The following is a 27,437-nucleotide window of genomic DNA, read 5'->3' as shown; positions in this document are numbered from 1 at the left end:
ACTCACCCTATGGAAAAGCCATCATAAATTTGCACACTTATGCCTTAGATTGTATATCACAAGTTTCCTAACTGGAAGTATCTAAGTACATGTTCATGTTTAAGAAACTCAAATACATTCAGTGGTAATCAGCTCATAAAAGTTGTATTTAATTGATTGTCTTGTGAAAAAAGTGAGGGCAATAACAGTTAGCTTATTTTAAGTGCTGTCTTGAGATTAGCACTTGAAAACACTATAAAAATGGGTGGTAAGGAAAGAGCAGTATTACTATTTTGTTATTACTGCTTTTTTTTCAAAGACAAGTAAATTAAATGTCTAGAGTGAGAATATGTTTACAACAAATTAATGACAGCTTTATTTTAGCACTTAGAATCCAATTCCAGATGAATGCCAGTGTGAGAATTAATGTAGCAGTAGTTTTAAAAGCCCAGCAGACTGATTCTGCACATGTGCAACATGACTGAACGGGACAGAGGGTTTGCTAATGCATACAGGCGATTAACTGCATCAGAAAGTGTCTACTATAAGCATTGTGACAAACTTGTCTTTTGCTCCGCATCACAGAAAATAGTTTTCTTCCATGATTTATGACCTGTAATTTAACAAATTCTTGTTCATCTGAGTTCCCTGAACCCTTGCATGGAGAAGGGAATTATGAGGAATTATACTACTCACTGTTTTCTGAACATGGCAGAATTAATCCAACGCGTTAACAGTTTGCAGAAGGAAAGGAAGTGGTAGAGACTTCTGGCAGGAGAAACAGAGGTATGCCACAAAAGTGGTTTAAATGGGAATTTTTGTTCACTGGTAAAACTGAGTGAATATTGATGTTTCTAAGTGAGAGTAGGGTAAAGCTTCTGTAAGAAAGGCTGTCTTGACATAGGTTACCATGATCTATCAGGATTCCTAATCTGTTTTTCCTTAAAAAAAAAAAAAAAAAAAACAACAAACCTGCACATAAAAAAAAACTAAACAAACAAGCTGCTGAATGCAATGAAAATCTGTGAACATGGGTAATGTGAAAGGCAACTGCAAAGTCTGCTGCTCTGCTAATTAGGGAACACCTGGAACTGATCTTGGTAAAATGTGATGGGAAGAAGTGTTTTAGCACATATTCTTGTTCCAAATGCAGAATTATTTCAGTAGTATACTTGCAGAAAGCTTTTCTATTGTGGGTTTTTATCATTCTACATACCACAGTCTAGCTGGAATAAAGAAAATAATTTTCAGTAAGTTTCTGCCAGAGTGAGATAAACTCTGCAATCTTTTTGTTGTAAACAGAATTCAAAATGAATTGGTATTTTCAATATTAATTTCTCTCATTCATAAATTAGATCCCAACTACTTTTATCCACTGAAGTCAATAAAACTGAGGAATAATAAAAGCAAGCGTGAGTCTGAGCAAAACCAGGACCTTATCTGTAGATTAATTCCCATCCAAAGTAGTTTGCTGCTGTCTTCACTCAGGGTACCTAACTGTTCTTTACATGGTTTTCAAATAAGAAAAAAAAAATGACCAGCAATGTCCCTTTTTGAAAGCTGCTACTTAAATGGGGTATAGCTTCTTTGCCGATAAAATTAAAAATAAAACTCCTAGGGGGAAAAAAAAAAAAAAAGGTTTAGGTTTTTTCTTTTTTTGCTTTTTTTTTTTTTCAGGGCAACTCTGTCTTTCCAGTGTTTTGGAACTTGGCTTACACATGACAGTAGTCTTGCTTTTTTACGCTAGAAAGTGGGAAAACACTTTTGCTTTCCTCAGAAACGTGTTAAAATCTAAATAAAATGAATTTTACTAAAAGATTAAAACAGAAATGGAAAAGGAAAGGATTTGAACCTTCAAATTCAGTGGGGAGATTTGCTTTTGTGAAGCCTCAAAACATCATTTTCAACTCTAGAGTATAAAGTGATCTCAAAAGTTAGGGAACTCATCAGCTGAAGGTCAGTGATAGCTTCTCCTCTAGCCCTTCCTCAAAACCAAATTTGAGGTGTCATGCCAGATTCATTGATTAATAGGAATTCCCATGTCTATTTCAAGATCAAAACTATGCGACACTTACCAAAATCAAAATTATTGCATGTGTCTTGGAATTTTTAATAGTCCTTTTAAAATAAACGTAATGAACTTGTTTCTTGATTTGCACGTTTCTTTGTATTAATAGAGCAAAGAATAATTTTATGCCATATTTTACTCTTGCTTTTCAGAGTTATTCTTTGGAATTTGAAGAAGAGATCTCAGTGTAGCACCACCATATTTGACCTACAATAATGAAAGGCAACTGCCAAGTTCTGAAGGCCACTGCTTGTCCGCTTCTTTCTTGCTGCTTCTGTCAGTACCAGGACAGCACAGCTTCAGGACTGTAAGATTTCATTAAATAATGTTATTTATAGTATGGAGCAGAAGTTCTTGTCTTTCAGCTTTTCAGTTAGTACATTCAACTTTATGTCTTAACTGTGCCTGTAATAGTGACACTGTTTCTGTCTGTACCTTCCTTTTCTGTTTTCTTTTTTGTTTTTTTCCTTTTTCTTTTTTATTTTTTATTTTTTCTTTCTTTTTCTTTCCTCTTTTTTTCCTTCCCAAAATTAAGCTGTCTGGGTTTAGATAGAAAAGTGGTAACTCTTCAGGGGGAAAAGACAAAGAGTGTGAGGGAACACGAACATTTGTGACCTTGGCTTCAGAGAGCCTCATTGTTTCCCTTGGAAAACAAGTCTCTGAGGAAAAAATTGGCAGTGAAATGAATTACTATATGGTTTAGAAAGACAAAATTTGTACAAGACTCTCACTCTTTTAATGTCATGATAAATCCGATGAGAGTGAGATACCTGAGGGCTCTTTTGTGGAAGGATGACTGTTTTTAGACACATTTTTATTCCATTCTACATGATCTTTATTTTTAGTTTGTTAGGAGGCAAGAAAAAGGTCTTCTCGCTTTCTGTAATATTCAGCACAGGACATATCAATAGCACTAATCTAAAGTAGTCCTAAGGTAGTCAGGATTTTCTAATAGCCTAATTCACCTGGGAGAAAATGGAATTCATTGGGTGGCACAGGGTGGGGTTTTAAGGAAGGTCTGTAGTGGTGCCTTTCTTCCATAAATGTATTTTTCTTAGGGATTACTAAGCTTTGTGAGCTTTCCCAGTAGCAGTATTTATAGGGTGCATTGCAGCTCACCACCAGATCTTTTATTTTTATTTATTTTTGTATAATTTGTAGAAGAGATCTTGTCTTCCTTCTTGCAATAAGGAAAACTGGAAATCTGGCATTCTTTCAGTGTCTCCCTCTGGTATAGTTACATCTGGAGCAGCTTTGTAATTAGATTATCATCTTCCATTAAGATACAAGCTTTGATTCCATCATCTCCTTAAATTAATTAAGAGACTTTTAATCATCATATTCATTAAACTCTAATATCATTATTTTTCTTCATTCTTAGAATTGCCTTCGTCTTAATGGCCATACTAGAATGTCAAAGCAGAGCATGACAGTTCTTGCTAAAACTTGAACTATTCACCCCACTCTGACTTCAGTGCGATTTGTTTTAAAACTAATTTTAAAGACACTTACTTTCTTTAAATGATGAGACCACTGTAATTCCCCTTCCTCACCCCCTGCCCCAATATTTAACTCTCATTTCTCTTCTCATGTGAAGCATGAAAGATTCAGGTATAGCCTCACTTTTTTAGTATGTCGTTATTTTTTTTTTAATCTCTATGTTCATTTCTAAGATCATTTTGCATTCCACCTGAGCAATAATACGTTGATCTGAGCATCCAGTGAAAGTGTAAAATTGATGGCATGTGCATAGGGAATTGTAAGATGTTAAAATGGCTCAAAAGATGCTCAGAATTTAGGCATAGCAGAGAGAAAGAATACAGGATCATATGAAGGGAGGTGCATGATGAAATTCACGTACTATGAGATGTGTGAGGAGGAACATAATGAACGAAGAAGATATAGGCAAATTAGGCCTGTGTCTTTATATGCAACTGTAGAAAAATATGCCTTAAATATATATGTGTGTGTGTGTGTGTAGCTGAAGAGGATTTTGAGAGCTAAAAGGACTATCAGACTGGAGGGCATTTTCAGAGTCTTTCTATTCCATAGTATATTGATGATCTTTTATGCACTATTACTCCTAGGACCAGTTTTTCAACCTAACCCTTGCACAAATTGTCTGACCCCTATGTTGGAGACACTACAGATGGAAAAGTCCAGCTTTCCTTGCCTGCTGGTACAGTAGGCTCACCAAAGAAAGTACAGAAACATGACTAGAAAGCTCACCCCATTTCTCTAGGGGGAGGAGCAGGAGTATTTTCCTCTATTCAACTTGCAGTAACATCTGCTCTGTTTTCCCCTATCAGTCTGTTTCCCCATCTTACTCATGGTACTTGTCATTGGTGTGCAAAAATAATCTGCACTGGTATTGAGAGCTGAGCTAAAAATATTTAATAAGAGTTGGTAATACTGGTATCTGCATCTAGTGCCTTCTGTTCTGCCTATTTTTGTCTATCTGATATTTGCCTAAATTCTGGTCCTTCTATACAGTGTAATACTCAATGTGATTCTTATTCTGTGGGTACAAGGTAGAACTGCTTGCTGATCTTGATATTTGATCACTTAAGGTCTAAAAAGATCTCAGAGATGGGGGAGAGAAAGGGGGACACTCACTGTATATTTATGACTGTATGGACACTGCACGCAGCAGAAGTTGAGGAGCATTCAGCACTTGGTGAGAGATACGCCGTATTTGTATCATGGTGATTGCAGATAGAAGTCTGGATGCATCTTGTGCACCTAGCCATTCCCTTGCATAGCCATTTCAAAATCATATGAATCCATATCAATGATTTCATCTTTTACAGTCCCATTAAATACCCATGAGCTACTAGTGTTTTTCCTTTTTCCTGTCCATTGGATGTAATCTGTCTCTCTCATTCATCTCACTGCTCTGGAGATCTCTCAGCAAAAAGGAGGAAAGTTAAAAGCTGTGTTCTTCTTTTGGCCGAGTCAACCTGTGTTCATCAGGTAGTTTTACTACTGATACTTGAATAGCAAAAGGTGAATTACTGAGCAGATTCATGTACCGTGAGGGTTAAATACAGCTATCAGGGAATGAAAGTTTTATCAAGAGCACTGTTAGTTAGATCTCTTCCCTCTGTTGCTGAGCCTGAAAGGTCAAAGAGAGAAGTTCTGTAGAACAGGCATTGCTCGTCAAGAAGGTATCTCTGGTTAGCAGTATCAAATTGCCAGGGAAGATGTAATGCAGGCATAGCCTGTACCTTTGCTTTGCAACATGCAACATATCTTGATAAAAATGCTTTCAGTGTAGTGAAAGGGGAAGTGCAATGCCAACCACCATCAAAATAACTGAGAACTCCAGAAAATACGACAGTAAATAGTTGGTGTGCTTTCTGGCTGGTTCAGGGAAGTTCTGTTTCTCTCTGACAGCAGTTCTGCAGTCAAATTAAGAAAAAATCCACGAATCTACATAAATCATTTAAATTATTCCCTTGAAAGCAACTTGTTATGTCAAAAGAAGAGTTAATCAGAACTGCAATATGTAATGTTGGCTTTGTTGTAGCAAGATTGTTTGGTTTACTATGGCAATTATTCTGTTTTGGTGTTTTGTGTGTGTGTGTTTTTAACTCCTAAATGGCTGTAGTGAATAGCTCTTGCACAATATGCTGCACTCAGCCTATTGCTCTTGTGAAATAAAACAGCTTTTAAGGACATGAACTGCTGTGAGCATGAACATTTAAACATTGACTGACCCATTTTCTTGTTTCTTTGCTCTCAGCTACTTCCTTTTTACAGCTTAGAGCCAAAAAAGAGACTTAGGGAGGTAGAGTATCTTTCTTAAGGTAGAGTAGCCACCTGGTCATTTTAACTGTTTTTTTTTGTTTGTTTTTGGCAAAGCTCAGGATGAATACTTGCCCTTACTGAAACCTTGCTTTTACACCAATAATCCTTTTTCCATTTTTAACCACCAAGGTTAAAAAGACATTACATTATTAAAGGAATGAAAATGTAAATGGAATGTGTTAACTTCCTTTTATGTCAAGCTTTGGTGGTGGTGACATTCAAATTTACCTTCTGAATCACGTCAGTTCTGGTCCGCTCTTTGGCAAAGGTAGCAGTGAATGGATGTGAAAGTGACGTGTCAGAAATAAGACTACGGATGGGAAAGGAGCAGTGCATAAGAACAATGAGAAAGTCAGAAGATAGGCATACAAATAAATTAGTGCATTGATGAGATTGAAAGGATAAAGCATGCATGACAAAAATGACTTGGGGATATGAGTACAGATATTGCAGAGAAATAAATATAGGCATTTAGATAGAAAATATACAGAACAAAGAAAATATGTTCCGGATCAGATTCTCACAGTCTGTGTCTTTGCACAGCTACAGAGACAAAATCTCACACACATTCAGTTTCATTTTACTGCTGGATTGCATTAGCTCTATCATACCAAGGAGCCAGGATTTGTGTAGTTCTGGCTCCTTGGCCCTAGAGGGACCATAATAAGTAGTCTTGGAACACAAAAGAAGTGTTGTGGGATTACTTTGGAGGCTAAAACACGTATGGTTTCAATATTGTTATGCAACCTGAAACAGCACTGTTGGCCTAAATATTAGCTTATATTTGGAGATGCCAAAAAAAAGGAAAAACAATTGAAAAATCATTTAATAAACAATAGAAGTGTAGGAAAGCATTTCTGACCTCCTGTTCCCATAATTTTATGCCACAGCAGGACATAAAAAAATCAAAATTAACAGTTATGCTCTGTAAATGCCCACAAAAACAGAGCATGTCTTACACAAAAGAAAATAATTTCATGTAGCTACCTTTTTGGTTTTCCTTTATTGATCTTTGGAGTCCAAGAGAAAAACAGAAACGAACAAATCACCCAGTCACCCACTCAGACCCTGGAATCCTCCCTTTACCAATATGGCTACCATGTTTTTATTCTCAATAAATACAAGTCCTTTCAAGTAATATGCTACAATTTTAAACACCTTTTATGCTAAAAAATCCCAAATCAATGGAGAAAATTAGTTTTGATGCTGCTGTTTTTGAAAGTCTATACTTGGAAAAAATATTTAGAGTGGAAACATTCATCACCAGTTTAAGTGATATCTTAAAAGAACAGATGCATTCATATCTACGGATTTAAATGAAAGTGATACAAACTAGAGGAGGAACTAGACTGGAGTTAATATAAAATTGGTGTAAATTGCAAGCAATTATACTTAAGTAAATCCAATTACAAGAATTTGCTCTGTTGCAAGTGAGCAGTGAGTAAGATCTTAGGTTACAAATTACAAATTCAGATCAAAAGTTAATAGAAATAGTCATTAGTTTAATTCTGCACAGTGTTGATTTCCAGTGATTCATACGATGTAAACCATGATTAGATTACCTTTCTTAATGGCAGGTGCGTACAGTAATATTGCAGTAATCCAGCTTTTAAAGCCTTTATTATTGTTCAGAAAGTTGCAAGTGTATGCTTTCTCAAAGATATAGGTTGTCTTCAGCAGTGAATACTGTGATTGCCACACTTTTCAGGAAGAAAAAATCACAAAAACAAGCAAACAAAACAATAGCAACCAACCAACCAACCAGAAAGAAGTGCAAAAAAACAGAACTAAATCATTATATAGTGGGGGGTCTGCAGGGATGGATTCAGGTGGAAGAGGTCATTTGTTGCTAGACACAACTGGCTCCATAAGAGACTACTGCAGGGCACAGCAGACAGAAACTGCAAAGGAGCACCATGGTTGGATGATTACCCCCCCCATTTTCCTGTGTTCCTGTACTGCCTGCAGTAGTATCTGGTAAGCTGTGCATGCTGTAGTGCATTGCCTCCGCCATGTCATCTTAGCCATTAGAACTGTCAGGTATAATGGAAGGGAGCACAGAGGTGTTGGCTTTGTAGGAACTGTACTATTTCAGGTTGTTCAAAGATTCACTTGGAACTGATGTGTTTTTATGAGGCCTGTAGTCCACAGCACTCTTGAGATTCAGTTTGACATGCAGTGATGAGGATTTATAACTAGACACTTTGAAGGGTACAGAACAAATATTGAAGACAGATGGAGGAAGAAAGGCCAAGTGTGTTGTTGAGAAAAATAACTAGGAAGACTTTCTTAAGTACTCTTGGAAAATGGTACTGCTGAGGGACTTGTCTCAAGCGTCTGTACATGAAAATGAGAAAGAGGTGGTATAGGGGACTCTAAAATGAAGGGGTTGATATGTAGTGTTGTCTTTGTATTGTCCAATGTGATGACTTGGCTTGTCAATGAACTGAGAGAAGAGTGGAGACTAAACAAAGGAAGTGTCATATTGGGTTTCTGCTACAGATTTCATGATCAAGAAGAAAAAGAAATCAACTAATCCTTCTTTACAAAACTGGAAGAATCATGGCATACTCTGTTTTTTTCATTCTAATGTGAACCACTCCTGAAAAGGAATCTTGATGGGATGCAAGCAATCTAGAAAGTTTCTAGATTGAGTTGAGGACAAGTTTTTGATGCAGGTGGTGGATGAGTTGATGACGGGAGTGGTTCTGCTGGACTTAAAACTTACAAATAAAGAGGAACTGACTGACATTATGAAGTTTGATAGTAGCCCAGGCTGTAGCAACTTTAAAGTCTGAAAAATTCTGAGGTGAATAAAGCAATGAGAAGCAGAAAAATGAACCTTGTCTTCAGTAGAGTGCACTACACTTTGCTTAGGGAACTACTAGCAGATCCCATGCAAAGATGTTTGGAAGACTGAAGAGGTACAGAAGAATACTAGATTGGGCTCCTCAAAGCACAAGATCGGTCTGTTCCAATATGCAGGAAGACGAGTGTGGCAGAAGGCAAGTAAGGATGAATAGAATGCTTCTTACAGCTGTTTCTTGGTAAGATCTGCTCACAGGCTCCTGTGTCATGTTGCAGCATCTGAGAAATTAGAATAAAATCAAGTTATGGACGTATAAGGAAACATATGGGAGATTCAAATGCTGTCTTCACTTCCTCAATTTGTAGTTATTAAGAAGATGAAGCCCGTTTCTTCTCAGAGATGCACAGTGAGAGGGCAAGGTGGAAAAGATAAGTTACAAGAGAAATTCCAACAGAATGTAAGGCAAAATTCTTCACAATAAGGGTGGTGAAAGATCAGACCAGCTTGAACAGAGCAGCTGTAGAATCTCTGTCCTTGGAGATTCCTGAACCTTGACTGGATTTGGCTCTGAACATCCTGACCTAACTTCAAAGCCAGCTGAGCTCTAAGCAAAGTGATAGATGGGATAACCTTCAGAGATCCCTTCCAGTATAAATTATTCAGTGGTTCTGTGGTATCTGGCTGATGCTCTGGCTCTTTGTGATCATGGAGCAACCCGCTTTAACGCAATCAATTCACAGGAGTATGCAGAGGCAGGAAACATGATTTTTCACCCCGCAAGGCAGGTACTGGATGGTACCTGCAATGCCTGAGAGAGATTGAAGGACCAGGAGGAGAGAAGAGCGAGCCTTTCAGAACAAAAGGAAACATTTCTGTCTGAGTTGGAGGAACTAGAGAGATTTCTTTCCTCTTGTTTGTGATTAGGGGAGTTAATTTGGGAGTACTGTCAATCAATCAATCAAACTTCTGTGAGTACTTATGTCACTGAAAGTTCTTTCATTAATTACTTTTTTAAATGAATTTCAAAGTAGATTAATAAGAAATATGAAAGTGAAATTACTTCTGGATTTGTTGTCATTTTTAGTGACATGAATTCACTTACACCTAAAAAAAAAAGTTTTTTACCAGTTCACTCTTGTTATTTTATTAAATGCTCAATGCATAAATATAACACATTTAGAAAAGTGTATAATCTAAATCCAAAGACATCTTTATTTAAAAAGTAATTATTTCCCAGCACAACTGCTCCATGGAGAACAACTATACTGTATTTCAGAAGAAAACTACTATATAATCTTTAAGCATAGTTCCATTTATATTTCATTCAATTAACAATTTGTAAGTTTTTTCAAGTTCAGGAACAATCCCTTTATTTTTTAAAATATTATTTTAATGATTTAGTTAATGAAAACACATATATAGGAATATGCTCTCAGTTCCAATGAGAATACAAGAACTCACCTCTGAAATTATAATTATTATTTTTATTCTCTAAGTGAAAAGCCAGCTCTCATTTTCTGAATTTTTTTTTTCCACAGAATGATAAGATCACAGTGTCTTAGGATGAAAGACTGCATTGCTCAGGCATAGGTCTGGAATGGGTAGTGCAAGTAATTCTGCACTGGTTTCTTCAAACCATATCCACAGTCACAAATAATGACTTACATTTTTTTTTAGTTACCCACTCCCAAACACTAATAGGTAAAATCTAAATAGAAAATTAATTTCTAAAAATGGCTTTGATACCAATCTTCAGTGGAGAGTCATAAAGCTTTCTAAGCATTAAGGGACTAATGGAAACAATTTGGTCCAGCCTCATCACACAGCAGGCTCCAATGGGGACACAGGATAGGTATATTCTGATATAAATCCGCGTCAAACACAGCATTCTGAATGTATCTTCAAAACAAGGAGTATATATTTGACTAACTGAAACAGTCCTATTTTTTTTTTGTCCAGAACTGATCTTTTAGAATAGTATACATATATAAAAATTAAATTTTACAGAAGTAGCTTAGAAATTCACAATTTCACTTAAGAATAACATTGTATACCTTATATCTGAAATTATGGAATAAATGACTGTTACATAAAAATGATCATGTTGTGCTCAGGTAACTTTCCTGAATTTAGTCAATGGTCTTAATACCTTAATGCTTCTTCAAAAGCTGCCTTAGAAGAAAATCCTGGGAAAATAAAATTAAGAGATCTCCCTTGTTCTGCATATATGAAGTTGGCTCAAAAATTAAGGAAGATAATATGAACCTCCTGCAATGTTAACTATAAATATATATGTCCGAATCTGAATTTAAAAGCGTAGTATTTTCTGCAAGACCATTTAATTTTTCAGCTGCTGTAACAATCTGTGTTTCTCATGTGAAAAGATTTATTTCTTCTCTACAATCAAAATCCAAAACACAGTTTTTGGTTCACAAATAACCAGACTTACACTAAAATATAATTGTTATTGCTTACATAATGACTATTCTCTAAAGTGTATTCCCTACAGCTCTGTGCATTTCTTATGCTCTCAGGAGCTTCAAGCTTCTTCCATCTCTCGATAAAACTTAAAGTGTGTTATAAAAGTGCATTAAAAAACAGAGCAGTTCATCAAAAGCCTCTTTTACCATACAACAAACATTTTTACACCACTATGTAGTGTAAAAATGTCTATCACTGAAAGCTGAAGTGGAAAAATATCTAGTTTCTTAATTCTTCACTCATAAAGGATCTACTTCAGCTCTTGTCGAAATCAAAGGATTTTTTTTGTTTTTGATGGCTATTGAGGCACAGGGGAAATGGATTAAGGTTTTCAGTAGGATGCTGACAGGTTTTGTCAGAGCTCTCCCGCTGTTATGGTCCATGGCTGAGACTCAGAATAGGACAGATGAGTGTGTGGGGTGAGTTTCCTTTTTATTTCTAAACTTCCACAGATTGCCTCCTGGCCTTGGGCAAATCCCCTAGTTTCACTGTCTTGAATGTATTTATTAGACGAAAGAGTTTCCATATTGTTTGTATGAGCAGTAACTAATCAACCAGATACCAAAGTTGAACTCATTTGTGGTACTGTATCCCATGTTAACTCTACAACCTCTATTCAGGCACCAGCATTCTTTGGCTGCAAAAGATATTCTGAGAAAGTGCTTCTGGAAGCTAATCACTTCTATTACCCATAGCTTGTCTTTGTCAGAGCTTAGCACTTAATGCTTTCCATTCCACCATCTCTTGCTGCTCACTAGAACTGATCTCTTTTCTTCAACCTGAAAGCATAAATCCAAAATGAGAGTAGGAAGGTAAGCATATAACAAGTACATCAACCATCATGATTTTTCCCATATCTTGTACCTCCTCTTTAGACTTGTGCTCTAGGATATTATGTTTTTCTTGTTTGTTTTTTTAACTCCCAGCAAAGCAACACTTATGGAATACTCTGGGTACACTTGAAGAGTTTATAAACTTTTTCGTTATACTGAAAGTATTCTTCTTTTTTTTTTTCCCTGCCAATATATGATCAGATTAGGAGAGTGTATACAGACATAAACTAAACTGCTTGTTCATATTTATAGCGGCATAGCCACTGGGAGAAAGATAAACTATGGGGTCTTTTTTTTATTTTTTGTATTCTTTTTATTGTACTAAGAGAGAAGAGACAAAAAGGAGCACAGGCCTGTGACTAATTGGGTCTTGCAAAGTGCAGCGTAGAAGCTAATTTCTCCTTCTCAGCATTTTGTACAACCACACACGGGGAAGCCACAACCTGCTAAGTTCCTTGGGGCAAGGGTTTGTCACTTTCATTTGTCTGAAATATAATAAATGCTTCCCTGGCAAAATTTCATTGACTTTCACTGTATGTAATAAATCATATTACACCACGTGAGCTTTTCAAAGCAACTTTTTACATTCAAATTTGCTATCAGTTTCCATGGAGAATGATAGAAGTAGTTATTAGTCTCAGTGAGCATCTGTTAATGCTGCCACACACAAATATAATAGCCACATTAGCATCTTCTACTTTTTTTCTAACATTTCTAACTTCTGAAACATCTGTTTGAGCTATTTTTCTACTTCCATGTCAACTGATCCATTGAAGTAGAGAGAGGTGAGCAAGCAGATTGAAACTTCAGTTTGAAATATATTGAACAAGAAAAGCTCAATGGGGAAACATCTGCTGAAGTGAAAATATCGGTGCAGCACTGGAATTTAAAGACTAGGGAATAGGAGAAGGAAGCTTTCAAATAGTATTCAAAGCGTTATCTATATGATTTTTTTATAGTTGCTATTGGTAGTTCAAGTTCAGTACTTGGGTCAGTACCATGCTGCCCAGAGAAGTGGTGGAGTCACTGTCTCTGAAGGTGTTCAAGAAACGTGGTGATGTGGTACTGAGGGACATGGTTTAGCGAGCAATACTAGTATAGGTGGATAGTTGGACTAGATGATCTTAGAGGTCTTTTCCAACCTTAATGATTCTATGATTCTATGAACATGGCACAATACACACATTCAGAAAATATATGATCGATTTCCTTGGCATCTAAGAACAGAATGTCTTCCAGAGTTCAAAATTAGTGGTCAAGTAAGTGATTTATAATACTTTTAATACTAGCATCCATATGGTACTCATCTCCTGCATTGTAATTAGCCAGACAAGGAGTAGTGTCTCTATAGTGCTGAATGCATGTGGGAAGCTAAGGACTGGGGACATATTGTAGGCAAATTTTGGAAACAGAGCAAGGAACTCAGCAAAGATGTTGCTGGGCAGGGTGAAGGAGTGGTAGGAAAGTGCTGAGAAAGCCTTGCTTAGCAGCAGCCGCCCAAGAGGACCTGCAGGAGGAGGCTGGGGAGGGCTGGGGCTAGGAACAACGCAGAGCTGGACTGGTAGAACTGTACTTGGAGCTTTCAAGGCCTTACCTCATTGTCCCTCGGTTGAGCTGTCAGAAGGAAATCTGTATTACCAGCATTCACATGCCTCCACTGCATGAGAAGAGGGTGATATCATGGTCCTGCCCTTTCCTAAATCAGGCTTCCTTCCTGCATTATGCTTTTTCCAGGGATACAAGCAGTTCCTGTGACCTGATGTGGGGGAAGCCTTATTCCTGTGAGTGGCCTCATGAGATAAGTGGTCAACCTAGCTAGAAATGTATCCAGAGCCTAGGACAAGCATTTTGCTTAAAGATATTGGTAATGGTCTCTTTGCTGTGATCTAATGACTACATCAGAACATTTATATTAAGGGAACAGAACCTGAAAATTACCCAGCAACTCTGCCTTCTGCTATTGCTGTGGAAATAGAGCCACAGATGAACAAAGTAGCTATGAAGTAAGACTAGACTTACCTAAATGGGGAAATATGTTAACATCCTTGAATGTTCTGTCACTTTTAAAGTGCCTTTATTTTCAGGATTATTAAACCATCTTTGTTTCAATACCTACAATTTTCTACGTTAAAAAAAGCAGGCTTCCTTTCTTGGTGTATGTGTATGCCTTCTTGGTCACCAAAGGATGTGTTAATTTTGAGATGAGCTGATTGTTTTGATGATTTAAAATCAGGAATATTTCCATTGTCTGGACAAGAGTTTAGTCTTTCCAGCACTCGTTTCTGTTAGATAGTACTACAGAGCCAGCAGCCATCTGCTTAATTTTACGAAATGTTTGGCTTGAAGTTTAAGCCAAGCATTTTAAGCTCTTCACAAAAATACAGTTGCCACTAGAATCCTAGACTGAAGAAGCCATCTTTATTTATCCTATTCTCCTAAACACATAATGTGTTAAAAATATCTATACGGAAAGCAAAACAGAGGAGCTACATAAAGCCACGGTATTTATAGAAAACACTATACTAAAGAATGATTAGCCATAGAAATAACCAAATTAAGTTGTTTTTCAAGATCCAGTTATTCCTCTGGGTTACTACTAGCAGCTTGATTTTGATTTTAAGAGTGATTTGTGTCACTTCTCTGAGGGAAATAGTGACAGAATTGCTCTACATGGGAGTTGTGATTTTACCTTACCTTTTGAGCTCTTGTAAGACTCAAGGGATTTGTTAGAGAAAAAGACTTCGGTTCCCCTCCCTTGCTTCTAGTTGAGATCATTTTGAACTTGATTCAGGCATGAAAGAAATACTAATCAGTCTTTTAGACCAGAGAGAAACTCCCAGGAGTATAGTGTACATGTAAACTCTCTTATAAATATGAATATCATAGCTTCTGAGAAAAAAAAAGCCACATGAGGTATTTAAGTTTGATTACATCTTTCAAGTATGAAGATGAACAAAAGGTTTTGCCTGAAGTATGGAGATTGCATAAACCTTGGAAAAGCAGTTCTATAATTTTGAGTTGTTGTTTGTAAGACATTTTTGTAGGTCTTTTTTTTTTTTTTTACATGAAAGATGATTGTCCAGAAACTTCTGTTCCCTGTTCCCTGAAAAATGATTATTCTTTTCAAGAGAATAAAAAGATTTTTCTCTACTCTCACATGAGAGGAGTTTAGCCATAGTGACCAGAGGGCAATGGGAGAAGAAATAGAATGCTCCCCAGAATATTTTAATATGGATAACTTCATTCTTTCCTTCTGATAAGCAGGATTGATTATTTTCCTAAAATCAAACATAATGGTATTAACTACAGTAACAGCATATCTCATGCCTTTCCCATCACTGTATAATCCAGAATCCTTGCAGAAGCTGCACAGGGGAAGGGAACACAGGACCCTGCTCCATGGCTTGCAGCAGTGTCCTGCTCTTCTCCACTCCCACCTTCTTTGGCAAGTGTTGGTCCAACGTCGTTGTTGTGCTCAGATAGGCACATTTATTGTTGTTTAGGGTAGTCTTCCAGGAGGTGAAAAATGCAGTTCGAAACATCTGAATCTGCAAAGAGAGTAGAAACTCTGGCTTTGCATATCCTGGATAGGGCCTGGCGGTTGTGCTGCGCTGTCACCAGCTGAGCTCTAGGGCTGAACCTGGCTCGTGCCATGAATGGAGGGAGTCTCTGAATCTGTGCTCTCAGAAGGGATAATTTTGGTTATGCTCCCAACTGAGACCTGCTAACAGCAGGTCTGTGTTTACTCTGCGTGCCAACTATTTTGCTTCCCATTCTCAGATACACAACTCCATGCCTTGAAAAGATAGATTCCTTTTTAAAAAACTGGTTTTAGGCACATAAATCCTTTATTGAATGTTCTTCCAGGCACCTGAAAATGAGAAAGGAACTACTGACGCAAAGAGAAAGTGAAATTTCTATTATGAAATTTTCTAACATGGGTAAGGAGTGAAACATTCTTGAATGCATCTGATTTGCATCCAGAAAACAGAAGCACTAATAATACATGTGTCAAATTAGTGTTAGAAATAGCTATGAAATGAAAAGATATAAAGATGGTATATAAAGGAAGGTGACCTACTAATGAATAATGTGGGAAGAAAAGACTGACAAAGCGTTAATTGATCTGTCAAACCAGTGATGTAATTCAGTTGCACAGAGGAAGAGAAATTAGTCAGTGTAAATTACGTAGTGACCGTCAAAACATCATAAAGTTCACATTCTTCAAAGAAATGACAGATAAGAGATAAGAACAAATTATAGGGGAAAAAAAGCAAATATACCATATCTAATTTACTGCTTGTTCCAGGTAGCTAGTAATGGTTGTTCTGAAGATGTCTTTTAATGTCTGTTATTAGAAGACGTGTTTGCAGCATCTATGTACCACAATAATCCTCAGTTCCATCTGTGAAGTTTTCACAGCTTCTCTATAGAGAAAACCAATAATATCTACAATGTCTGATCCATATCTGCCAACACTGTATGGCTAGTGAGCAGCTGAAGTGAGATAAAAAATGAGTATGAATCTAAGTTCAGCAGGAGCTGGGAAATCCTGGTTCTCTGTTTAAAAAAATATATATAGAGAGAGGATTTTTAATAGCAACTTCACTTTGTACTTTCTTACACACTCTATCACAAAAAAAAATATGATTATTTCCTAGTATGAGCTTTTTGTTTAGCTTGCATTCTGAAGGGACTGCTGTGCATCTATTGATAGGACTCTGAAGAGCACAACCATTACCTGGGGATTTAACAGGAGTACAAGTACCATGAAATTACAGTGAGACATTCCAGCCTGTAAGAGAAGAATGGAACCTTACATGTGGCTATAGTTCCATGATTTATTCTTAGAAACAAAATGAAATGTTGAATATCTTTTCTTTTAGCAGTTATGTCTACACTCCTTTATGTTTTAGATCATAGCTACATCAGAATTTTTCATGCTCTTTCTAAAGTTGAAATCAATACCTCACTGTCTTGAAATGTGTGCACGAATTCTCATTTTTTGATGATAAGAAGTTATATGATATTTTGCCCACTAGAGGGTACCCAACATATTTCCAATCTTTCAGTAGGATGCATCAGAGGCTAAGAAAGTAATTAATATCAGGCCAAAATATTGTCATTGTATTTTCAAAAAGTGCCAGTGTCTATTTTTTTATATAATAATTTGTGAAAAATAAACTACCTTTCATTTTCTGGAACAAATCACTTCCTCCAACTATAAAAATTCCAAGGTATTTTTTTTATGGTGGACTATCTCTACAAGATTTTGTCTCTTTTTAGTGTTACCATGAAAGGTCATGTTGTATTGAAATGCTGAATGAAGTTTCTTGTGACGCGGAATTTCTACTCCTTCCAAATCACAGCTGAAAGTAAGATCCAATTTTGGTGTTAATCTCCAAAACCTCGTGGTGTAGAATTTAATCTTATTTAAATGTCCCAGCTCTGAATTTGTAGTGGTTTGTATTTCTGTACCTAATTTGTGACAATCCCTAAGAGGAGACAAAAACAATAAGGTCTCAAAGTATTGCCAAAAAATTACTTTTGATCTTTTGTCAATTATATAGGTAACAGCGCTGCTGCTGCAAAGCTCAGTTGTGTTTAAAAGGGGGAACTGACAAAGTTCTGTCTCTCAAACTCAAAGCATTTAATAGACTTTTTTTTAGTTCAGGGAAATTACTGGTGCTGTTCTACAGCACTAATGAAGCAAAATCTGTCCTTCCTGTGATTCTTCAAAGTGTACAGGTTATGAATGAAGACAATTTCAGACCAGATTCCTGTTGCTAGATTGAAGCATTTTGTGTTGAAATAAGATTAATCAAATTCAAGCAGGAACTGGCATCTCCTCTGAGATTTATTTAATTACTATTTCAACAACCAAGGAAAAGTGTGAATTTATGAACACTTGAAATCTTTACCAGGATGGGCCTTAAGAAGGGGCATGCGTGTTATTTTAACCAGAAGGTAGCCAGTGTAATGCAGAAGTTAGCGAATGGGAATGAAATTCTTCAGTATTATCATCATGGAATCAGAATGGACCCCCGTGGCTGTAATGCACGCTGTATGTGACACGTGATAATGAGTACATGTTTTGCAATGACGTAGAGAAAATTGTTCATTGGATCCCAGAGAATATGTAATACAAGCATTTTGGACAGAAAGTTCTATTAGATCATGATTAAAAAAAGAAAAAGCAGGCTTATTTGGAAATAGTTCTTCATTACATGCAGAAATCCACAGATGACTCTCCTGCAAAGCTTTTCTCATAGTGTTTACTACAAAAAGAACACCTGTTTGAGACATTTATTTCTGATTTATGTATTTAAAAAGTGCTTGAATCAGGGAACATCCATCAACTGGCCATCTAGATTCTACCAGTACTCCGAAACAGATGCACTTCTGAAAAAATGTGCCATCAAATTTTCTTTTATTTGTATTTGTCTCTGAGTTTTACTATTCTTAATATCAAATAGAAACCCCAGCTCTTTGGAAAGGAAGCAATAACAAATATATTGGGTTTCTTTTCCTTCTGCCTTCAAAACCTGAGATTGCTTCATACTGCTTATAAAAACACATATTGTGATAGTGTCCTACAAAAACAAAGAAACAAACAAAAAAAATCACAGTAATTTAGCTGAGTTTCATGTGAGACTCCTTCAAAATCACTAAAGAAGTAAACACTCCAAGATTAGGTCAGGTGAGAGTGGGACGGAATTCCTACTGAGTCTAAGATATTTGAGCGTTCAAAGTATTTTTTTGCTCAAGAAGTTATAAGAGTCCATTACTACCAAGGAAACAGTATCTGAACAAAATCCTGGACATGTATCTCCTACTTTAAGTTTCACAATTTACCAAATAACATAAATGCACAGTAAGAAAATGTGCTTCATTCTTCTTCATCTAAAAAGAAAATGACTTTTTTTCTTTGTGCCTGGTGAATGTCATTATATATGCTCACTGCTAAATACCTTGTCTGAATTGACTTCCAGTAATTCAGTATACTGCAGTGCAACACTTTAGCACATTAGATTCAGGTTATTATCTGAAAAGTGCACATTAGAAAATAAGCTTGTCATTTGCATTATCATATAATAGCAATTAGTCTTACAAAAAGGGCTCATTTGAAAGTATCCTGTACATCAATGAATAGATCCTTGAATTCCTTATGAGATGGCCAGTGACAAAAGATCCAATTCTTGGTGACTGGAAAGCAGCAAATAGATTGTCTTTGACTTCTGTGAGAATTGGATTAAGTTCTACAGTTTTTACTGAATAGAGGAAAATGCTATAATTGTTAATTTTTGAGGTTCAGTAGCTCCCAAACAAACTTTGATGAGTTTTATACATGTAGTCCCATAGTTCTTATTCAGGTTTTGTACATATGAAATCAAATCCTGAATGAAATTCCAAATCATATGCTTCAGCCCACTTATCTTCCTCTCTTTTATGCAGAAACAATTGTGAGACACAATTTTAAAATGGGTTCATTATAATTCTCCAAGGTCTTTGTAGTTAAAGGCACAAAATTTTACTTGTCTTGCTTTTTAACCCTCTGTTAACTCTCTGAAATAAGAAAGATGATTCTAAAATGCATATGCATGAGAACAGCTATCACACAGTCCTGCAGTGAGAGAGGGAATTGCACACAAATGTTTTGCACATAGACATTTTATGTCTGCACACATTTGGGTGTTCTACTTTCTAAGCATAATGAAGACATCTGAGACTTGTATTATTCCCTGTAAATATTTTGCACTCCATCCCTTCTGGCTACTTGTTATTGCTCATATTCAAGAGGATCACATTCCACTGCAACCAAAAATATTGACAGCTCAACCCTGAATACCACTCATCACCAGGATTTGAGAAATGTAACATTCTAGTATTAATGTTAACTGCATTTACTTATTTTTTCCAATATATTTGTCCTACTTTAGTAGATGAATGTATTTCCACTAAATATGTGTGTATATATGTATACAGGAATAGCACTTAAGAAATTCATCTGAACTTGGTTCCTAATAAACAAAAGAGTTTATTTCATTATTTTTAGGAGAAAATATTACAGCTATGGAGTAATACTCTGTTATCCTGTCCTTTTATTGATTTGCAAGCCGAGATTCAGTGCTACTGATATGATACTCAGTTCCTGGGAAGAACAAACTTGCTTTTAATCCCCAGCACTCTGCCACTGCACGGATGTGCCTGGGATTCTGCTTTATGCATTGCCAAACTCCACCCTAACTTTCTTTCCTTTCAGGAAGAGTCCTGAAGGGTGTATCCTGTGCATTTTCCTGACACATGGCATGGGGCCAGCTTCTTCTTTCCACATTAGCCTCTTCCTGCTGGAGTGCTATGAGAGTGAGGATGACAAACGGTTCATTCTGACAGATTTTTATTGTAGGAAGTTTACTTCCTGTAGTTCAGTGCATAATATAGTGCATAGATACTAGAATGGCAAACTTTGTTCTACCTCATCCTTGAATCTTATATACGGGTATAAATAAGCAACTTAAGTATTGGGAAATTTTACTACCTTGAATTTTAATTATTCCTTTTTCATTGTTCTTTTCTATCCTTTGCCATCCCATCCAAACCTATTTTTCCCCATTCCATTCAGTGCTCTCCCATGCTTATAATAAAGATTTCTTTTCTGTAGACTAAGTTCCATCCCAGATACTTTCAGTCTGCTGAGTTTTCTGCTTTTCACTCCTGAACCTTCCCTTCTCTGAGTCTCACAAGATCTGCCCATCATTCATCTTCGTTGTAACCTTGAGTTTCACCTGACCCCCCCAGTGTATGTTTATAAATAAAACAATGCTGAGGCAAATATATACAAAGTGACAGAATAGACAGTAGTGATTCCCAGATAGCAAACTTCCTCTTTACCCTTGATTTTTGTAATTATAGATTGTGTCTACTGCATTTTTTTTTAAACTGCTAGAGTAAAGTTGGAGAAGGAGCAGTGAACATATTTGTACCTTAGATCTCATTGTGGCCTATGCAAAATAAAAATATTTGAGAATATGAAAGAAGCAGCAGAAGTTTCAACATTTTTTCCTTGATGATTGCTGGTGACAATCTCTTTGGTTTCTTTTAATTTTTATACTTTATTGGTTTTGGTATGTTTGTTATTTGTTTTGCTGGCTTGTCCATTAAGAATGTTAGTGGGGGCAAAACAAATTCAGTAACGTGATCTTCCAAACTTGCTATCTTTGTTTTAACAGAACATCCTTCCAAATTAAAAATATTCTGACTGGTGTGTGTTCGTTATCCATGACATAAGTCTATCTCTTATCTCATACACAAAGAGTGTGCAAATAATACTTGCATGGTGTCAATGGTTTACGGGTGTTCAGCCTGGTTCCGTGACGAAGGGGACGGGGGACCCACGGGCCCACACCCCAGGAAGAGGGAAAAGGGAAAAAAGGGTAAGGAGATGGCCCCGAGAGCAAAGAACAGCGGCAACAATCTGAGGAGAAACAAACTAATTTACTAAATAAGATATCGGAATGCAAAACAATACACTATAATACAATATAATTACAATTTAAGCTGATAAATCCAATACAGAGAGAGAGAATGTCCCAAAATCAAGGTAGGCCTTACTCTACTACCGACGATAAGACGGCTGGAGAGCGAGGTGCTGCCAAGACGAGAGACGGGCGGAAAAAGGGACGAGGTCTCGTGATCTGCAAGTTTTTATACTGCAAGCTTTTATCTTTTCCCTCTGGCTGGAAAAATGGTAACAGAGGAGCAAAGTACCGTGGGGACTGTAGTAATCCTTCTCTTCTGAGAACCAGATACATTCACTACATGATGTTATGATGTGGAGTACCAATAACCGAAAATCATAAAACCATGACACATGGCTTAGTGTAGTGTTGTTTAAAGTGGGTTTTAAAAGTGTTTCTCTGGATTTCATGGTGAGGAAAAGGGAGTTTGTTTATATTTCTGATTCCAATTAAACAAAGATGGAGTTAGGGAGCAGATTTTTAATTAATTATTAAATGCTGCATTTCCCCTTACATTTTTCCAACCTTGAAAATTCTTTACTATTAAATATTACATGGAATTCTTTCCTCAAATTTGCTTTCATGGAAGTTTTTTTCTTATGCAGCACCTTAATCCAGGCACTCAGATACTGTAATACCAGAACATAGAAATAATTTTTGCAAATTTAACTTTTGCCAGCGTTCCTCATTTACATTGCATACATATAAATGCATAAAACTGAGATGTTATCACTAAGTGCTAACAGAAATGATATGAATGTAGAAATGACCCTACTGTACAGACTCTGCTGAGTTGAGTCCTTTGGAAGGGTTGAGAAAAATATGTATTGTTTATTTTTCAAACACAGTATGTCTGAAGACAAGAATTTCAAGTGCTAAATGTTATAAGAGCATAAAAATGTTCTAATGGAAAAAGTGAACTGTGAAAGAAAAGTTGTCTTATGAAATGTATGAAAAATAAGAATGTTCAGTTTCACTGATATTTATAAATAATTGGAAAATATTGTTAAAAACATCTGTTTCTTCAAGCCGTATCAGCTTTAACTGGATACTCTGTTAACCCTCTCCCACTCTGCATTTTTCTAACCATTGATTTAACTAAGTATTGATTTTTAAGTGTAATATCTGATATTACTATACAGTCACGCATTTTTAGAAATGTGTGAGTGTTTCATTATTCATAACTTCCAAAGTAAAATCTAAGAGCAAATGAACTGTATATACACAAGAGGGTTTTTGTCAAATGGGTTAGCACAGATGAGCTACCAGAACTTTGAGTGCTTAACCCCTTGCTAGAGGTCAGATGAAGGCTGAATCAGAGGCTTGAGCTCTTTAACAGTATCCCCATTAACTCTGCTAATGGAAATGAGAACAAAATGATTTTTTTCTTTTTGAGTTCTTGGTGTGGCAGGAGATGCAACATGTTCCTTCCACATTTCTCATACAGATTTTGAGAAAATGGCTTTTTCTTGGTGAGTGCTTCATAAGTCTGCTATAAAAGAGATTGTTCCACTAGGACTTAGGAAGAACAAAGAGTCATCTGTGTTAAGAGTCATTTTTGTTCTAGAGACCCAAATGGTCCTTCTCTGAGGAAGATAAAGTAAAGTAAAATAGTCCATAAAATCATAGAATCAAAGAATTGTTTGAGTTGGTAGAGGCCTATAATGGTCATCTAGCCCAACACCCCTGCAATGAACAGGGACACCTACAACTAGATCAGTCTGCTTAGAGCCCCATCAAGCCTAACCTTGAACATGTCCAGGGACACAGCATCCACTACATCTCTGGGCAACCTGTGCCAGTGCCTCACTACCCTGATCATAAAAAACTTATTCCTTATATCCAGTCTAAATCTCCCCTCTTTTAGTTTGAAACCATTTCGTCTTGTCCTGTCAGAACAGACACTGCTAAAGAGTCTGTTCCCTTATTTCTTATAGGCCTCCCTTTAGATACTGAAAGGCTTCTCTCAGGTATCCCCAGAGCCATCTCTTCTCCAAGCTGAACAGACCCAGCTCTCTCAGCCTGTCCTCATAGGAGAGGTGTTCCATCCCTTGGCACATTTTTGTGGCCCTCCTCTGGACCCTCTCAAACAGGTCCACGTCTCTCCTGTACTGAGGACTCCACATCAGGATGCAGTACTCCAGGTGAGGTCTCACCAGTGCAGAGCAGAGGGGCAGGATCACCTCCCTCACCCTGCTGGCCATGCTTCTTTTGATAACCCAGAATACAGTTGGCTTTCTTGGCCATGAAGACACAATCCTGAGTCATGTCCAGCTTGCTATCCACCAGTACCCCCAAGTCCCTTTCAGCAGGGCTGTGCTCTATCCTTACATCCCCCAGCCTGTACTGATAGTGGGAGTTGCCACAACCCAGATAAAGGAACTTGCACTTGGCTTTGTTGAACCTTATAAGGTTCTCCCAGGCCCACTGCTAGAACATATCTATGTCTTCCTGGATGGCATCCTGTCCTTCAGGCATGTCAGTTGTACCACACAGCTTGGTGTCATTCGCAGACTTGATGAGAGTACATTGAATCGCACTGTCAATATCACTGATGAAGATACTGGAAAGCACTGGTCCCAGTACTGACTCCTGGAGGACACCACTTCATCCAGACTTTGAGCCACTGACCACTGCTCTCTGGGTATGATCTTGCATTGAACATTCCTTGTTCCCTGTCCATTGAATGGTCCACCCATCACATCCATATCTTTCCTGTTTGGATAGAAGACCTTACTGAAGTCCTGATAGATGACATCAGTGGCTCTTCCCTTATCCACTGATGAAGTTATGCCATCATAGAAGGCCACTAAGTTGATCAGGCAGGACATTCCCTTGGTGATGTCATGCTGGTTGTCTCATATCAGCTCCCTCTCTTTCATATGCCTTACGTAGTTGAATGGGACATCTTACAGTTTCCATCTTCAGTTTCTTAACTTCCCAGACAGAACATTGCATTTCTGTATCTATGCTTTTCTAAGGTTTTATTTTTAGTATCTTCTCTGAATTTTGATTTCTTTGTCCTTTTTTTCACTGTCTTGTTTTACCTTCAAGGAAAACTGGAGTGTTTACAAGTGAATGAATCGTCCATATTTTTATATTTGTGGCTGTAGCTATGCCCTGCAGGTTTCACTGAGCTATGTTTTGCAAAGGCTCTCTGCTTCTCAATATTTCACAGTGTAAGCTCTAACTCAACATCTTTATTTTCCTTCTGGCTACGTTTCCCTCTCTTCAGTTCCAGTTGCCCAACCCTTTTCTTTTTGAATCTATAGTCCCTCATCAGCAACTTTTCTGCAGTTCTACTGTTAGTAAGGTAGCAGAAATAATGGTCTGAAGTTTATATACATCTGGATATACACATATATATATGTTTCTGTTCTGTTTACCATTGGACCCTCTGTGTACTTCTTTTCTGTATACCACCAAAACTGCTGCTACACTTCAGGAGGAGGGCAGCATTATCTGATGCAGCTGCAGCCTTCAAGTCTCTTCAGATTAAATCACATTAATTTACTGCAGGATCATTATAAAACCATTCATGAATGCTTGTATACTCAGAAATCACATTTACCAGCAGACTGAATGAATGAATGAAGAGGAAATTACAACTTTCTGCTCTGAAATCATAGGCCTCTTCCACTTGAACAACAAGAGAATTTCTACTAGTTGGGGGCTATTGGGAGGCACACACTAGAGCTCCACAACTTTTCTATAAAGAACTCAATACATGTAGAATTTCAAATCAAATTGAAACTCTAGTCCTTGGGAGAGATTCCTATAGAAAATAACAAGCAGCATCACATTATCACAGAGAAGAGGTAGTACAGTGAACATCAGCAATGATCAACGGAGGTTAGAGAGAAGGGATTGAGGGAGAATTAAAAGAGCCAAAAATGACAGTAAAAGGAAATTGCACAACTGTGTGATTGGTCTCTACAGTTAACTGAAGGATTTCAGGAGTAGAAAATGGTTTCTGTGTATTACAGAGGGCATATATATGGAAGAAGTTACAATAAAATAAAAGAATAAAATAAGCCAAAACTAACATATAGTTTAAAAGTTGTGAAAATTTTTTCTAGGAGAGAAAGATCCATTATGATGTCTCGAATGAGATATATATTCTGCCAAGTTTAGGAAGCATCTCTTTTCTACTTACTATTATATTGCATTCTGTAATTTAGAGGACTCTGAAAAGTTTTCACAATGACTGTAGGACTTTGAAAACAAGACGCAATAAAACCCTCAAACTAGTCATATTAGATAACATGCCATCATGGTTGATTATGTTTTCCATCACGGATTTCCACGAAGCCATGATTTATTAAGAAGTTTGAGTAATTCTGTAGTTCTTACGTTTCATGTGTTTTCAGCATGAAGTCAGCTGAAACTTGCAATTGAGTTTCACTGACTATTTGACCATTTCTGCTGTTTGGACTCAAAGTACAAACTGATGAAAAGCAAGGAGATGCTTGGATAAATCCAATCTATACATTCCCTCTGTTAGTTTGAAATGATTTCCCCTTGTCCTATCACAACAGAGCCTGCTAAAGAGTCTGTCCCCTTCTTTCAAGTACAGCAACCGTATTTCATGCTGCTTTCCTTTCTGGTCAGTCTCGAGAAGCTGAAGCAACTGGAAGATGAATGGAAGTTGCATTGTTTTGGAGCAGTAACTCAACAGGCTGGGAAGCGCCTAAGTGCTAAAGGAACACATTCTTTTAATGATTCAAAATGAGAGGATCATCAGGAATAATCTACCTGGTAGAAATCTGTTTAAACCTTGATCCAATGTTGTTTTTCTTTTACGAAATACTTTAATAGCCATGGCATATAAAGTCTATCTTTGTATTTTGTAATTTCCTTGTTGCAGCCTCCTGTGACCCAGCTTGAAAGAGCAGGAATGGATAGTGGTCCTCCAGCTTTAGAATACCTGGGATGAGGAGATGATTCCAAAAGAGTCAGAATGTGGCAGAAATGAAAAAATTACAGATCTTCATTTGACTTACTAATCAAGAGAGGAGTGAACAGTTGACACACAGTACAGGTAGGGAATGAGGAGGAACCCAGTGGCAGATTGAGAAATTTTGATGCTGTTTTTTTTTCCCATGCCAAGAAGATAGGAAAGTAATGAAAGGGCTAGCAGGGAAAGTGGAAAGTTGTCTGAATTTGAAGTAGCTGTCAGAGCAAAATTGATAGTAATAATAATAAAAATATGTACACATGCTGATCTTGAAAGGAAAAAGTTCAATTAAAGCTTAAAAGATAGCATTATAACACCATCTGTGGAGCAGCAAGATGTCCCTTAAGTTAGATATGAAACCCTCCAGATATAGCTAACTGGTTTCATATAAGTATTGCTAAAGAAGCTACTGAAGAAGTACATTTATTTTTATATGTATGAGTATAAGCACGAAATAGTTTGGGTTGGAAGGGACCTAAGAGTTGCTTTATTATAAATCCTGACGGATTCTTGAGATTCATTAGAAGTGAGGATCTGCAGATCTTTTTACAGACCATCTGTTTTGGTTCTGGGATCGTCACCTTGTCGGGTTGTGAGGAATACTGCGTTAAGTAGGAAATTATAAATACAATATTAAAATTCGTAGGATGTGTTTTTGTGATTAATAATGCAGATGACTTACTTTCCTCATTTTAAAATCTGTTTCAGGAAACAATTGAAGTCTTTCATTCCATTTTGAAGATTTTTGTTTCTTTGAAGGAGGAGTACTCTTTCTGCAGATCTAAGCTCTTGTTGACACCACTGATTAATTTACTCCAGATCAGGACCCATTTTCCCACCCCCTCTTCATTTGATTTATTATTTCTCTTTTTAGAAACCTAACATGAACACCTCACAAAACATTATTTACAGAACTGTCAGCACTTTTATACAATGTAGGTTATGTGATCTGTGCAAAATACATTAATGTTATTTTGTTGTT

The 27,437-nt window shown here is 36.9% G+C and overlaps 1 long non-coding RNA gene across 1 annotated transcript; it reads left to right on the top strand.

Annotated features, from left to right (window-relative positions):
• Positions 1,665–27,430, top strand: LOC110397283. Its single transcript, XR_002437668.1, has 3 exons — positions 1,665–2,354; positions 26,366–26,539; positions 27,164–27,430. It is a non-coding gene; the product is annotated as an uncharacterized LOC110397283 (long non-coding RNA).

The sequence above is a fragment of the Numida meleagris genome, chromosome 4 (genome assembly GCF_002078875.1).
Source record: "Numida meleagris isolate 19003 breed g44 Domestic line chromosome 4, NumMel1.0, whole genome shotgun sequence".
NCBI lineage: Eukaryota > Metazoa > Chordata > Aves > Galliformes > Numididae > Numida > Numida meleagris.
Note: the sequence above shows the minus strand (reverse complement) of the source record. Positions and strands in the feature narration are given on the sequence as shown.